A 16,315-nucleotide genomic window follows, 5' to 3' on the forward strand; every position below is an offset into this window, starting at 1 on the left:
CGTGTTCTCTTGAAAAATTAGGAATTGTATCAATTCTCCAGTTTTCTTCGCTTTATTCTGTTTGTTTAGTTTTATAACTTTTATACATTGTGTTTTTTAAAAGGTTTCATTTTAATTGAAAATGATATTGCGCTTAAAGTACTTGCACTGTATGTATCCCTCACTTTGCTAAAATATCAGCTGTCTCATTACTAAGAGATTGGATAATTGTAACCATAGCAGTACTGCGAAATGCATTATGCCATTATACAAACTTCTGACACAATTTATACGTTTTTATATTTATTAAATAATTATCTTATCATTTTGCATTTGCTATCAATTTTACTTTTGTTGGCTCATACTAGAATGCAAATTACTGTTTTGTTTCTTATACCTTGTAGGGTTTATATTTATTTTAACTAACATTTATTTTAAGTTTAAACTATCTTTCCTGTCAAGCCTTACTTTCCCCTGGAACTGCCAATGCCAGAATATGTAAATGTAGTAGAACGCGCAAGGATTCAAATTATCAGCGGAAGTAGTATGATTTAAATAGAAGGAAACGAGTTCGGTGTGAGTTATTCTTACTTAGCAAGCGCGGAGGTAGTTAGCGAGAAGTGAAGAACCCCGCGTTGCGGCCTATGTGCTTGGCGGGAAGTAGTGGTAATTGTTCCAGTGAGCTTCAAGTCTGCTGAATTAGCAGCAGTATTGTAAAACACGGTGAGTTAGTTATTTTAGAGAGCCTCGTAGTTAGAATCTTGTCTTTACTTTCTTTTCAGGTTATTATTTTTATTTGACTGCCAAGTTGGCACAGTCTGTAAGCGTCAAGAGGACGCAATTGTAATTTATTACGTTGAATAAAAAGGGACTTAAACCCTTCACAAGGCTCTATCTTTTATACAAGTTTTCACAGTCACCTCTTGGTAGCGTGCAAGTTGGAGGCGCGCAACGTTATAACCTTTATTCGGAATTCAGTATATATTATAAATATTTCTTACCCATCCGCCTCATTTTCCCTGTTAGATTTAAAATGGATTCATTCTTTAATAAAACATTTATAGTTCGTAGACTATGCCAGCCGTTTTTAAGTTGTTTTTAAATATGTCTTAGAAACTTGATTTGTAATTAAAGTCTGTTAAAGTAATAAAATTTCTTTATATTGTTGTTCGTCTTATGTGCAAAACCTATTTTTGTTTTTACATTTGTTTTGGCAGTTAAATATTGGTTTGTTTTGCCAGGTTGGCGTTTCTAATTTTCTGAGGTACAAATAATTTTTAAATAATTAATTTCGATACCTCTAAAACTTTGAGACGAACAGAAACATATCTAGTATGCCAGATAAAATCGTAGTACTGGTATGGGATTCAACCCATCTGCTGATAAAGTTCGAGTCCGACAATGATCAAACAGCTTTTATGAATGTTGCATTTACTGTATTTTATTTTCCTTTATAAATTAAAATTTTCAATCACAGTCAAAGGCTATTAATTTTTTACTTAACGTACATCATTTTTGCATCTTTTGTTTTGATTAATATTTTAAAAAGTTTTTGCTTAACTATTCATCTTTTAAAATTCAGTAAATTTTCAATTTTTATTTTAACTTAATTAACTACTTATTATATACACAGTGTGTCTTTATAAAATTAGTGTATAATTACATATGCGTATAAGTTGTGAGACTTTCACTGTAAATCTCAGTTACTGTAGAAAGTGACGAATCTTCATAACTAGTTAGCGTGTAATAGCTTAAGTTCGTGTGACAAGAAACAACAAAATGGAAGGGTAACTAACCCTTTATTATTCCAATAAGATTTAAGAAAACTCCGTCTTGGAGTGTACAATCAAAGCCGACACTCGGGCTTGAACTTAAGAGACTAAGAATTAAACTAAAACTAAGATTAACTAAAGAAATATAACCGAAGCTATCAAGTTTCTAATGCAGTTGGCCCCTTAAACACCAGATGACTGCGAAGCTATCAAGGGCCTGAGTACGGCCGAGCGTAATAACAGCTTTGAGAGAGAGAGAGAGAGTGGCCAAAAGGCAGACGCGCGTAAAACAGAAACTCTGATTCTCTTTTGCTAAGACCGAACAACTTCGCGGTTAAATACCGCTCTTCCTCATTGTGTATTCAGACGTGATTCTAAAACTACGTTCTGGCCGGAAGCAGTAAGTTGAAGTTAAGAATTTGACAGGAAAGGAATTTTAACTTAAAATTTAACTGTTAATAGAACTAACATAATCCTTACAAAGTAAACAGAAATAATCTTTTAAGCAGAAGGGGAAGGTTGGTGTACCATAAAACGGTTGGTACCGTTGAAGTTCATTTTTTAATAAATTTTAATTAATGAATCCATTTTCGATTATATTTTTCGTAATTATTTTAGCTTGTTTTCAACTACTTTGGTGAATTATATTTACTGATGTTTTCTATTGTCTCAGCTCTGTTTTTCTCTATGTTTATTTTGTATATATATATATAAAATTATATATAGAATTCGCATATATGAAGAATATTGCTTTTGCATATCATAAAGCATAATTGTCCTTTATGAAACTGGTCTTAAAACATAATTAACTTAAACATTAAAACAGACGTAATTAACTTAAAAAACATTTTGATATTTATATGTAAGCAACTATAAATAAGAATTTTGATAGCTTTCTTATTTATATGTTAAGGCAATATTTACTATGTTTAATACTTTTTTTACCTGGAAATTCTGACTTTTAATAATTGTTCTGAATCGAATTCTTCAAGATAGGAGGTCTTATTTATTAAATGTAAGTTTAGAATTCTGCAACAAAAGTGTTTTCTAATTCTATATGTATTCCCACTTTCTAGCACTATTTCTTCAACAAACTAAAACTGCAGAAATACTAGGAGTATGCCAGAAATTTAATAGGAATGTGAATGACTAGAATAAAATTTTATTCCTTTTTTTCCTCGTTAAATTTTCTAAGAACTATGTCAGGGACACGAATATGTGGTTCGAGGACTTTATCTCCCCTTATCAGAGTAATGCCAGACAATTTTTTAGTATCATTAAGCGCTGATACATAATCAATGTATTTTATCAGTGCATTGGTTTGATAAAATACATTTGTTTTTGTTAGTTAGTTTTTGTTAGTTAGTTTTGTTAAGTTAGTTTTTGTTAGTTGAAAGCTTCGTTTTTGATAGCATAGTTAGTTTCTGTTTTTATTTCAACTTTGATAAGTTTGTTGTGATGTCCATCTTTTCTTACTTTCTTTAATCGTCTATTAATACTTTTCTTTCGCTTTCTGTTTGAATCACTTCTAAAATATTTTGATTTTTGTTCATAAAAGTATTCTTTTAGTCACTTAATAGAATGATTTTTTTTTTAAATGCTATAAACGGGAAAAAGTGCAATGCCCCGCCTGGACTTCTCGAATACGCGCTGATGGTACTACCGTAATTCCAAGAAGGCATGCTAGTAAGGAGGGTGAAAGTGCCTTAGAACTTTTTTTTTTATGTAAGTATATTTTTGCGTACTTAATCAGTTAAAAGGCGTTTCGTATGGCTAATTGCAATTAATTTTTTTCTCATGTGGATGGTTAATTAGTATACCATGAAAGCGACATTTCATGAGCAAGATTATGGAGAATTATTCTGAATATCATTTGCTAAATAATTTTAATTATTTAGCATTGAGTATCTGGATTAAAACATTCCATTTAAGATTTTCCCCCTATGTGTGTATACTTTATATGAACGCTTTGGTTTTGTCCTAATTTACATATAAATATATTTCTTATTTGTTTGTAGTTATTATTATTGTTATTAGTTCTGAATATAAATTTTTCTCTTCAGAAACATTTTTAGCATTCTCTTCAAGTCAACTTTCAATATTTAATGGGTTTGCTATTAATGTTTTTCAAACTTTCTGTACCACTACTCCCTTATTGAATTATATTTTTATAACTCCCTACTTTTTCCCCTATGGGTGTATACTTTATATGAAATATATAATGGAAATTTTTACATGGAAGGAACATAACATGATATAATTGGTATATAAAAATGTAATCACAGTCATAGCTGATTCAATAGTTCTTTATTTCTGACATAATGTTCTTGACAAACACAACTAACTTAGTGCAATTTGTACTCCCTTTTTTGATTAATTTGTAGCGTTACTGTTGTTCTGTTAATTCTGTTTTGTACAGTAACCTCAAAAGAAGTGAAAAGAATTACGCTATGTATTAAAAAAGGACAAAGTCGTGAAGAGATTAAATAAACTTTTATTTAAATAAAATTTAAAACCCGAAGGCACTCTCTTATACTTCAGTATAACCTCAACTCCGGGGGATGCAACTAAATATTAAATGGTAATATATTACTGTGGTAGATTTAGTACAATTTGCTATGCTGGGGTATACATATAAATAATACACTATTTACCTGCGTTAATACACAATGTACATAAATATAATGCACAATTTACGAAGGTTAATATGTAGAGACATTAGTTATTTTTTGAAAGCAGTAGTCATGAAAAAATAAGCAACGCCATCGCCGGGAATCGAACCACGGGCCTCTGCAATACGCGCCCAGCGTGCTGACCACTACACTACGAAGGCATGCTAAGAAGGTGGGAGAAATACCTTATATACTTCCTCTTTTGAAGGGCGACTGGGGTTTAGGGAACCCAATCGCCAAATCTTGGCTGTGGAGAATCATCATCCACCACCCTTTTAGTTCAGGCGCCACTGTAGAGACATTAGGTTATTTCGAAGCAGAAGAGATGAAAAAATGAGCAATGCCCTCGCCGCACTCGAACCACGGGCCTCTCGAATACGCGCCGAGCGTGCTGACCACTATACTATGAAAGCATGCTTAAGCATGTATATGTAATACACAATTATCAAAGATATGAAAGACCCATATATACTGTACAAATTACACCTAATTAGTGCACAAGTATTTATATATGACGCCTCTGTATTGTATATAAGTATGTTGGAATCAGTGTGTTAGTTAGTGTGCTTAGTATATACAAATGTAATCCCCTTATTGTAATGTGTAGTAATACATGTATTATACATAAGTATGTTGTGTATTAGTGTATATATGCATCCAATAACTGTGCTAGGCGTGAATATGTAGTTGTTTTCAATTATCGTAATGTATTTATGCATGTTTCTTGTGTATTTGTAATGGCAATATGTTTTGAGTTAGCCCTTGTGCGGCCACGTGCAATCTTTATCCGATAAACTCCTGACGTAGTCCTTTGAGGCACCGGGAGCGTAATGACAAACCGCACATTGAGTTGATCAATGTTAAATGAATTTTGCTTACTGCGCATGCTCAGAATAGAATTTGGCGCAACGACAACTATTTTAAAAGAAGATAAATACGGTATATGGTTGATATTGTGTTATCTGGGCGTAAACTGTTTAGGCTGTAAGTTGCTTTATTATTTAGAGAGTAACTATCGATTGTAAACTACGCAAATTTTCGTTTAAGAAGGATAACAAAACAGGAAACATTGCAAGATATATTAGCTGAATGCTTATTTAAATACTTCTGATACTTCTGAGGAATAAAAGCAATTGAGTATTTACAATACGTTCCATTCGTATATACATTACAAAATTAAGGAATAAATTCAGTTCAAATTGCTGAATTAAAGTCAAATAGCTGATATTAATTGTAATATTTATGAACAAAATAAGCCAAAATTAAATGAAACAGAAGCACATCAATAAGCACACAACAAATTTCTATAGTAATGCAGTTGTAAAAAAAATAAGGTAACCCCCCAACATGGCTAAGAAACAGCCTTGTGTAGGGTTGGCCATAACGCGCACCGGGAGGGTGTTGCTCTGGACAGTTGCGAGTACCGAACGACACACGATTAGTCACATAAAGCTGTTCGGGCATCCAGCCCCTCATTCACCTGTCACCTATTACACCTCCTCTTTCAAGCTTAGCAACTGTCTTCTTCGTTCATACTGCATTCTTCGTCTCCTTAATACCATTCTTTACTTAGATCTCGCTCCACAATGCCCAAACCGAAAAGTAAATAAACCATCTGAAGTTTACATCACGTACTGTAGTTTGTATGTTAATAGTGATGCCATGGTTATTCATTTTGCGCGTAATATGAATTGACGTTATCTTTTAGATGGGCCAATCCGCTTCCAAAATTTCATTTATCTAGCAAATCTATTTTTTAATGTTGGGATTTCATCTCCCATCAATTATAATGCAGACTACTGGCCATTAAAATTGTAACACCATGAAGGAAAGCAAATACAAAAAAGATATTTAATGTACGTAAATAGTATGGCATGAAAACAAAATGATTATATTTGTAAGCTATTTGGGGGGTTATAGGGTGCGAAATTAGTAGAAACAGCGGCCACCCTTGGAAGCTAAAACGGCCCTTACCCGGTTAGGCATGGAGGTCGAACTGGGCTTGGATGACAGAAAGGGACGACCCATTCCATGCTGCTTTATATCTATGCCACACTTCATCAACTGCATTAGCTGGAGAGGGGTGGTGGACCAGTCTCTCAGCAACCTATGACCAGATGTTTTCAATGGAAGACAGATTTGGATACCATGCATGCCAGCAGTCGAATATCTTGCGTATCGAAGAAGGTCAGAACACGACGTGAAACATGTAATCTTGCATTATCTAGTTGAAAGATGGCGTTTGACAGGCTTCGACGACAGAGCACAACCACTGGACGTAAGATGTCATAAATGTATCCATCTGCGTTATAACTACCATCGATCCGAACTAGAGTGTGCGTGTCGTGTACCCAATGGCTACACCAGGTGCAAGGCCCCTATGCAGATATCGAATGCAAGCAGGCGACGTGTGGTCTCCTCGGAAACTCCAGACGTCTGTACGGCCATTAGAATTCTGCGCGCATGCGTTATTCATGGGAGGGCGCTGAGATCCTGTATGCTGTTCAGTTTGACCCTCAGCAATCCATTGATTCCATATTCGCATGACAGTGGTTGGATGTCGCCCAGAGCGACGGGTGATATCAGGGAATGATAATCCACACTCTCGATAGGTAACGATCCTGCCTCTATCGAGCTTCGACGCTTGCTGGTAAGCATTTCATCTTCTTAATTCGAGGCATAACACGATATTCTGAGCTAACTCCGATCAGATGTCATTTCTCCTTCCTGTGTCGTCTAAAAATGTGCTGAAATGCTATTTGCATATCCCATCCTCTTCTTCCTTTCATGTGATGACTTTCGTCAGATCATTCCTTCCTGGTGCTGCAATTTTAATGGCCAGCAGTGTAGTTTGCAGGTAACACTGAGCAGCTGAGTTTTCAATTTAAATTAAGTGAATATTCTGGGAGAAGTATATAATGTGCTATTTCATTACGCTGTTTAAAATTGCATACCCATGTATTGTGTGGATTGCAGACCCATTTACTGGCCAAGCATGCTTACTGCGTTATGACAGCTTTGACTTCTGCAGTCTTTATATTTCTGATAAAGTTTGTTCGTACACTACTTTGATTTTCAATGACTTACCAGTAAGCAAATATATATAGGTAAGGAGGAAGTAAACTCTTCACACATATACCATTATTTAAGAAATGAGTAAGTATACATGTAATAAGTTTGATCAACTTACTACATGTCAATAAGTTGATAAATTTGCTTTACGTTAGGCGTGAAATCAACAATTAAGGTATAGTACTTTGATTTCTAATTTCAGTTTGAAATATGTTCACCAAGTGTTCAGTAATAACTTGAAACTGGTTCAGCGCATATGATCGATAATAAAATAATTTACATTTTCTTTTCCTGTTGAGCCATATTTTATATATGAGACACAAAATATTTAAATTCAGCTAGAAATTCATCCAATGCTGCAATGTAGTTTCTACTAGATTTAGTTGATAATCCGACACATTTATAATTTCCGTGAAATGCAAGTGAATGTCTCTCTAAAAGATTTATGGCTACAAACTCTCTTTCAAACACCTTTCTCCAATGCGTTTTCTTTTCCAAATAAAGAGTTTCAATGGTTGTTTCAGTGTGTCCATGCACAGGACTCTGTTACGAATGTTATTAGGAAGCTCTTGTTTACTGAATGCTCACCCCATTTCTCCAGGCTGTATAGTCTTAAAAAAGTGTTTTAATAAAGGAAGGTCCTTCCTTCTTGTATTTCGCGCCATGGGTGAAAATATATTCGGAGTTTTCGCTATAAAAAATTGTGAAATCACGATAGAATGTTTCACGAAAGAAGCTTTTTGGTAAAAAGATCTCGTTTATTCGATGAGGAGCAGTTGTGCATTAATGACGCTGGGCCGTCGCTCTGCATCGCCCTTTCCCTTAAAGCTGCTACAGTCCTAATGGTTTTCCTTATATAAGAATAAATTTATTTATTGTTACTGTACACGAACTATCTTTTTTCAATATTTTTTCTTCACTATTTGCTTTTTGTCTGATGAAATATATGTCTTTAAAAATGATTTTATGACTTTTCCCAACTTTACAGTTTTACATATGTTAGATAGTGGTTTATTTGGTTACAGCCGAAAACATCGCGGCAAAAACATCGCAGACGAAAACGTCGCGGAGAAAACAACGCAAGGCGAGAACATCGTGCTACAAAACATCGTGGGAGAAAACATCGCAAAGAGAAAACATCGCAGTTCTAAAACATCGTGGTACAAAACATCGTCGTCGAAAATAAAGCGGTTCAAAAACTTCACAATTTAAAAACATCGTCGTCGAAAATATCGTGATTAAAAATAAAGTATCTACAAATCATCGCATGACGATAACATCGCAGACATGCTTTTTTCAGACATGCTTTAATAACTGTAAATGGATATTCCCATAATGATTCGTGAGCGCAAGATGGAAAGAAGGATAATTTTTACTTTCATATTTTTTATTAATTAATACATTTTTGCTGAGAAAATAAAAAGGAAACTTAAGCATAGAAAATTAATGCAACTTATAGCACTTAATAGAATTTTAAACCGACATAGTTAACTAACAAAGGCCATTAATAAATCATTTTTATAAAGTTTTTACTGGTAATTTTTCATGAAAAGTATAATCTATAAGTAGCATTCTTACTTTTTCAGCAAAAATTTATTAGTTAATAAAAAAATGTGAAAGTAAAAATTATCCTTCTTTACACCTTGTGCTCACAAATCATTATGGGAATATCCATTTATAATTATTAAAACCTGAGAAAAAGCATGTCTGCGATGTTATCGTCATGCGATGATTTATAGATACTTTATTTTTTACCACGATATTTTCGGCGACAATGTTTTTAAACTGCGAAGTTTTTGAACCGCTTTATTTTCGACGACGATGTTTTGTACCACGATATTTTAGAACTGCGATGTTTTCTCTTTGCGATGTTTTCTCCCACGATGTTTTGTAGCACGACGTTTTCGCCTTGCGTTGTTTTCTCCGCGACGTTTTCGTCCGCGATATTTTTGCCACGATGTTATCGGCGGATACCGATTTATTTTTAATTATGAAATCTTGCTTAATAGAAATAAAATATGTTGGGCTCTTAGCTATATCACAAATTTAAAGATTTTTCAAATGTTGTTAATATTTTTTTCACATTTGTTTTGCCTTTCCTCTCTGTTGTACACTGAATTTGATTTTCTTCAAGCTTCGCTTTATTTTCTGATTTCTTCATTGTTAATATTTTGGCTATTCGTTTCGCATGAGGCTCTGAAAATTCATTTTGTTCCCTTCTTTTGCAACATTCTGTATTATTACATAGCGATGCCAATCTTTAATTTTTCTTCTCTTTGATTGGTGCTGATATATCTGTCTCCTTTTTCTGTAAAATACTTAACAATGCATCTCATGATTTTAACTTTCCTTCCTTTTTTTCCTCCTTTTCTTTTCTTTTTTGGTGGTCTTCACTTACGTAATTAGCTCATGTTTGGTATCTTGTGGAATTATGATAAAAAGTAAAATAAATCATAGAACAAATGAAAAATCCGCAAGTCCGTGTCTATGCTTCTTCTTACAACAACAAATCTATTTGCAAACGGTTAAACAGTGAATGTACATGTATACATATTTGTATTTATGACGTATAACTACTAGCTAATTCACACTTTGCAAGAGGCAGTACACAGCACCGAATCCGATTATATTATTTTAATAACTGGTGATATTTAATTATATTGTTACGAATTTTGTTCATAGATAATTTTAGTTAAATTATATGTGAAATTGTTGTATTTTTCTGTATAATGTAAGATGAAAATCTAAAGGAAGGATGCTGTGCCTCAAAAGCAAGAATACAAGGGCAAGTCTTGTAATTTTGGCGAAATATGGCCAAGCTGATAACGGTTTTGGCGACCAATTTTTGTCGCCAAACTTGACAATTGTTTGGCGACGTTTTGGTTTGGTCCCTGTATCACCGTAATAGCTGTTGTAATTGCTATTTTGAGTAACTGATTCGACCTTCATATGCCTTCCTTCGAGAAGCAGAAAGTACTAGAAATTTCTCGGAAGCCGGGTGAAAAAGCTTATCAGGCCGCAGAAAGCATCTGTCTTCAGTATTTGTTGGTTGTTTACTTTCATCTTGAGTTCGGAGTACTGAGATATCTTCGATCTTTAGATGCACTTTGCATTTCATTGTGGTTAACATTCTTGGTAGTTTTTAAGTATAAATACTGATTGTACTTTGTGGTGCTGTGAACACCTGTACGAGTAGTTTTGTGGAAAGTTCCAGAACTCTGAAGAATTTCTTTTGATAAAATAAATTTTATCAACCTATCATCTGACCTGTTCGCATTCAATCTGTTACGACCCCATACGCACGCAACAATATCATTAAAAATAATAACGCAATAGTGTCCTCTTAATTAGATATTTATCTTATTTGTCTATGGTTAATCCTGCAGTGCGACCCTTGAATTTAACGACCGAACGACCCTTGATAATTTAAATTCCTCAAGGGGCCGATACTGCTTTTTCGTCAAACACCATTTTTGCTGATGAAAATTCTTATTTAAGAAAGTTTCAATCTTTGTTTAACAGAAAAGAATATGCCGACTTGCATTTAACTCACATTTTGAGATGAAACAGCGTTACCACTCGTCGTCATTATTGAAGTACTATGAACATTTCTGTAGCATTGAATACCCTTTTTATTTCTATTTCATTTGCTTCAGACGGATGATGGATACATGTTTATCATTATATTTTCATAAAGACGTATATCCCCAGAATGTCATATGCTTTTGCGTCGTATTTATTGCTTGAAATGTGCGACATCATAAAAAGGCGTAAGTATGGTGATAAGGAAAAAAACTTTAGTTTGTGTCATGGTAGACATTTTCCATCAGTTTCCTTCAGAACCTGGGGAAAAAAAAAAAAAAAAAAAAAGATTTGAATGATTTAAACTCTGTCATAACTACGTTATATCCAATGAACAGGAAATTTTAAGCCGAGATTCAACGCTAATTACATGTTTACAGAAACGGACAGGTTAGCTTTTAATAAGATAAAATAATTGGTCATGTCTACTTCCTTGTGATAGAATAAAAAGAAAATAAATACTAATGTTTTTTTGGAGTTACAGTGGACTCTTTCTTAACCTAATTTATATAAAATATCATACGGAATTTTTGCAGCCTCATACCTGCCGCTATACAAGTCAAATTAATCACCCCATTATCTATTCGTCATCTTCTTCATGTTATGTTTATTCCTCACATGCCATAGGTTGACATATCCTGTTCATAAGATTTGTTAAGCTCACAAAATAAGCACCCATTAAAGTTCATTTTTAACTTACAGCCCGTATGCTCTTTAGATTAGGAACCAAGTTTCGCACTACGCCAAAACTCTCAACGTCACCCCCATTTTCTTTATTTCGAGAAGTGTTGCCAGTGCTCTTTTTCAAATCGTAGAGTTTGTTAATAAAATATTTCTGAGTTTTGCAATGAAATAAGTAATGCGCTGCCAAACATTAAATACATTATTCCCGCTTCTAAAATTTCATGAGAAGCCATTTGAACTGTTTCCATCTTCGTGCGACTTTAATCAACCGAGATATTAATTAAAAACTCTAAAAACACTAATTTTCGCACTCATTTTTCCAAGTGGCAACAATCTCGCACGTTGGAACTAAAAATGCTTTATTTCGAAAAGTGTTGCTGCTGTTCGCTTCCAAATCGTACAGTTTGTTAATCAAAAATTTGTAAGTTTTACAAAATCTATCTATATAAAGAAGAATGCTTGTTTGTGCGATTGTTTGTTTGTTCGCGTTATTGATTTCTGATCAATTATTATAAATTTTTTTGCCACATTTAATCGAATAAAATTGAATATAGGTGAAATATTGGATGGAACTCAAGGTTTTACGGCCATTTGATTAGAAAGACGAAAATCATTAAAACTGCATGCCCTTGTTGCTGATATAAAGGGAGAGAGTTTATTTTGCTATCGAAATTTTTTATGTGTTTCCATATCACATCGGCCTGAAGAAATGTATGAATATGAATTGTAATTTTTCATCGTTATTAGAGAAGGATTGCAGCGGTATCGTCTCTCTGTTAGATACGTTACTCTCAATCTAATTCAACTGGCATCGGGTACTTCCGTTAGTGAATAAATAGTTAATAAGCGAAATCTAAAATTAGAAAAAGTATTTTTTTCGTTGTTAATTAATTTTTATTTTGTTAAAAAATCTGTCCCGACAGCTGTTTTTAGTTTCAGTTCGAGACCTGTAAAACACATTTTTTTGGAGTTACACGACTGGAGGGATACGTGAAAACGTTATCTGTAATAGCGGTACATAGCAGAGCACTTTAATAAATACTAACAAAAAGAAAACTATTCAGAAAACTTTAAAATTTCTCATTCAATAAAAGGAAAAGTACTTATAAGAATTTCCGGTGTGGCTGTTATTAATCGAAATGTTTAGAAAAAACAGCAGCCTAACTAGAATAGTGGTTAGTGACGCTGACTGCCGTACCGAAGGGCCCGGGTTCGAATCCCGGAGAAGGCATGGATGTTTGTATATACATACTGTCTGTGCGGCATAGGGACATTCTAAATATGCCGCAAGCTGAAAGTCCTCTCGATAGGTTGATGGTAAGGAAAGAGGGGAGGGGAAGACTCTCATATCCGTCCCCCCCCGGGGTGCTTTCCATCAAAATTAGGGACAGAACTGAGCGAAGTCGTTCTGTCACCTGTATGGTGCTCAAGGCTCTGGCGAACAACAGGAGCGATCTTTCTCTCCTTACCACGGTGAATTTCTTGGGCTTGTTTTGATATTACCTTCAGACAAGTGAGATAACGACAACAACAACATGTTTACAAAAAAAAAATATCATTAATAATAACTAGCTTTGCATGCAACAACCATTATTGCTCAATTTTTTACGCAATGTATATAACCACCGTCCCTTTCCTGCTCTGGCAGTGTGCAAGAACATTGAGTTTTAATTTTTTCTTTAGTATAATATGAAAGATGTTATATAATAATTCACTTTAGTATTTTACTGAGGTACAACACTTTTTCAAGAATGTTTAGTGTTTTGAAGCATAGGCTTTAATCTCTCCATGAGTTAACAAATTCATCATTTCGCCCATTTTCTCATTTCTTTTTTTACAAACGGTGATAATCAAAAGTAGAGTACATTAATAATATTATAGTTTGGTTTAAAAATATATGTTAAGACTAAGTTTATTTGGAATAAATAATGTAATAAATCAGTCTCGATTTTATTTTCTAACCTAATTCTTCGCGGTCTATTAATTTCATAATATTAAAATAATACAATGAAATATACTGGTATGGATACCATAAAAGATACTGGCGAGAGCACTGGAAACTGTTCTAGGGTGCTAGAGAATATTGGGACAAACTACGGGCTTTAGATTCTAAAGGAGCATTGTTTAATCACAAAATCTTATAAAGGGTTACGCTAAGAGAAAAAATTTGAAAGAAAGCCGATGATCTAGGTAGATTCTACCAATCTAAATTGTAAATGGCTTTCAGTTGGCGAAACTACTATTGAAACCCAGTTAGATCCAGATTTAGTTGAACATAGACCTATATACCTTACACATAGCTTTCATAACTTAGCACTCGAATGGGAATATTAAATGGAAAATATGACGTGAATAAGCACTTCCCCTCTTGTAAAATTAATTACCGACCAATTTCCATTATGAAAGATGGTCTTGCTTTTTTTTTTTTTTTTTTTTTTTTACGGTTGACCGATCTGAGGGTCGTAATTCTTGATGCCTTTTATGAGGTCATAGTTACGGCTTTCGCAGCTCGCGCGTAATTTAGATATGGTATTCACTACGTCATTATCATTCATTTTGAGGTCAGCATGAATAGTGGAGTTCTTTTCCAGATTTAGTGTCTTGAGAAAAAATAAATTAGAACTTTTCGGGGGTATAAAGTGATTAAAAGTCGGTTCGAATTTTCAACTATAAGCATTTTCACGTGTAGAATTTCTCTCTTAAGTTTTGACAATTATTCATAAACTTTAATAAGAGTTAAATTTTTTGTCTAACTCTATCCTGTTTTTCTTAATTTGTATTGTGATATTTGCTGAGAGTAGAAAGTTATGCATATATGAATGTATGTGGCATAATTTAAAATTAAGAGTTTAATCTCAACTGCGACCTATTGGCGTATTCCCTGAGTCTCCGCTGGGTCGCTGAGCACTAGTTCCAGCAGCATCGGTAGAAGGCTTAAAGTAGTTATGTAATGTGATGTCCACGAATTTTACCGTGGGCAAAAGGCAAGAGGGCACATGTTCTTCGCTCAGGCCTTAAGATGCTAAAGACCTTACCCAACTACATCTCGCTTTTGAAAACGAATCCCATGGAGGATGGATTCGAGGGTCTCATTCTCTTTTCCTTTGACACTAATCTCTCGAGAAAACCTTCAGCTCGGCAGTATTTTAAGTGTGCTCATGTCTCAAAGACTTTACATTTACAAACATCTATGCCTTCTTCAGGACTCGAACCCGGGCCTAAGGATACAATAGACGATTTTTCTATTACCATGAAAGCAGGGAGGCATATGTCTCTGTAATTAATGCTTTAGAGTCGTACAAATTTCCTTAAAACTATTTAAAAAGTTTATAAGTTATTTTCTCCCATCTTTCCACATGCCTTCGGGTAGTAATTGCACACCACGAAGATACTTGATTGGTAATACTCTCGGTGTATTCGAGAGGTCCAAGGTTCGAGTCCCGGCGAGGGCACTTCACATTTTTCACGTCGTCTGCTTCAAAAAACCAAATGAGTCTACAAATTATTTAAAGGAATTTTATTCCGGTGGAGCTAGTGTAATGTTACAAAGAAAACCTGGAATTGAAAACAAACTTCTAAAAAAAGTTACCTATGCAACAATTTACTACTTAAATTATTACCGTAATTTAGTATTAGTTTCTTAGTTCATCGTTTATAACTGGCATTAGGAGATTCGATAAAAGAAAGGATTAATTTTTAATAAATAATTTTGCAATATTTTTTTGATAAATTACATGGTTTCTGTCTCCAATCTCTCAAAAATCAATGAGAAATGAAATTGAAAATGATCTGGGTGTTGAAATATCGGATCATGTGTCGCGGAATACAATAGCCATCATGCAGTCTACGAATGCTTTTGCTACGTGGAGAAAATATCCAAGTTTATGCAAACTTTTTAGATCGAAAGACAAATATACTTTTTTTTTTTAAACCGATAGCCAAACTTCGAAATTTTAAAAGATCTTTTGATCTGCTACTAAAGGATTTAATGCATTTTGTAGGATTCATCACGAACATTTTGTTAAAATTTTTATAGCCTACGCAGTAGCTAAAATGAAACTGGTCCGGAAAAGTGTTTTTGGAATTTCGTGGAAACGTACTTTAAATAACAAAGAGGTGATTAGAAAGGAAAATATATGATATTTAGTAATCAGTTGAATGCGACACAAAAGGATAAAAAGTACAGGTTCATTGTTGAGCGTTGTGCAAAGCACAATTCGTAAAAAACATATACTCAACTATTTCCTCAAAATTTTAAGAATCTAAATATCTTGTCAAAATCTCCGATAAAATATATGATGTAAGCCTCAGTGATAAAATTGTAGGAAACGGACTCCATAGAGAAAGTCAGTTGTTCTGTTCATTAAAAAGTGTTAATGTAAATTTAGTGTCAGAATTAATACACATTTTCCTAGCCAGTTTTATTTTGGCCACCTTGTATTAGTTGGTGATTTAAAATTTTGGTCTAGTGCAGACAGGTCAAATGTTTAGTTCTGAATTAGGCCTTTCTCGGGAACTCCATAATTTGAAATCGGTTGCCATTAATGGAGGATT

General features: G+C 34.0%; 1 protein-coding gene across 2 annotated transcripts in view; it reads left to right on the forward strand.

Annotated features, from left to right (window-relative positions):
• The first annotated feature begins 580 nt into the window (after positions 1-580).
• LOC118190902 (sulfotransferase 1B1-like) overlaps positions 581-16,315 on the forward strand; it is a 246,669-nt gene continuing 230,934 nt past the window's right edge. The window contains exon 1 of one of the 2 annotated variants that reach the window (XM_085807231.1): positions 581-702. The gene's annotated coding sequence lies outside the window, so the exon portion shown is untranslated. Of the gene's footprint in view, positions 703-3,382; positions 3,477-16,315 lie in introns of those variants that run through there. The other variant, XM_085807234.1, reaches the window with a different exon arrangement.

Source organism: Stegodyphus dumicola, chromosome 1, assembly GCF_044657685.1.
Source record: "Stegodyphus dumicola isolate Sdum_Otavi_A_Nest chromosome 1, ASM4465768v1".
Taxonomy (NCBI): Eukaryota; Metazoa; Arthropoda; class Arachnida; order Araneae; family Eresidae; genus Stegodyphus; species Stegodyphus dumicola.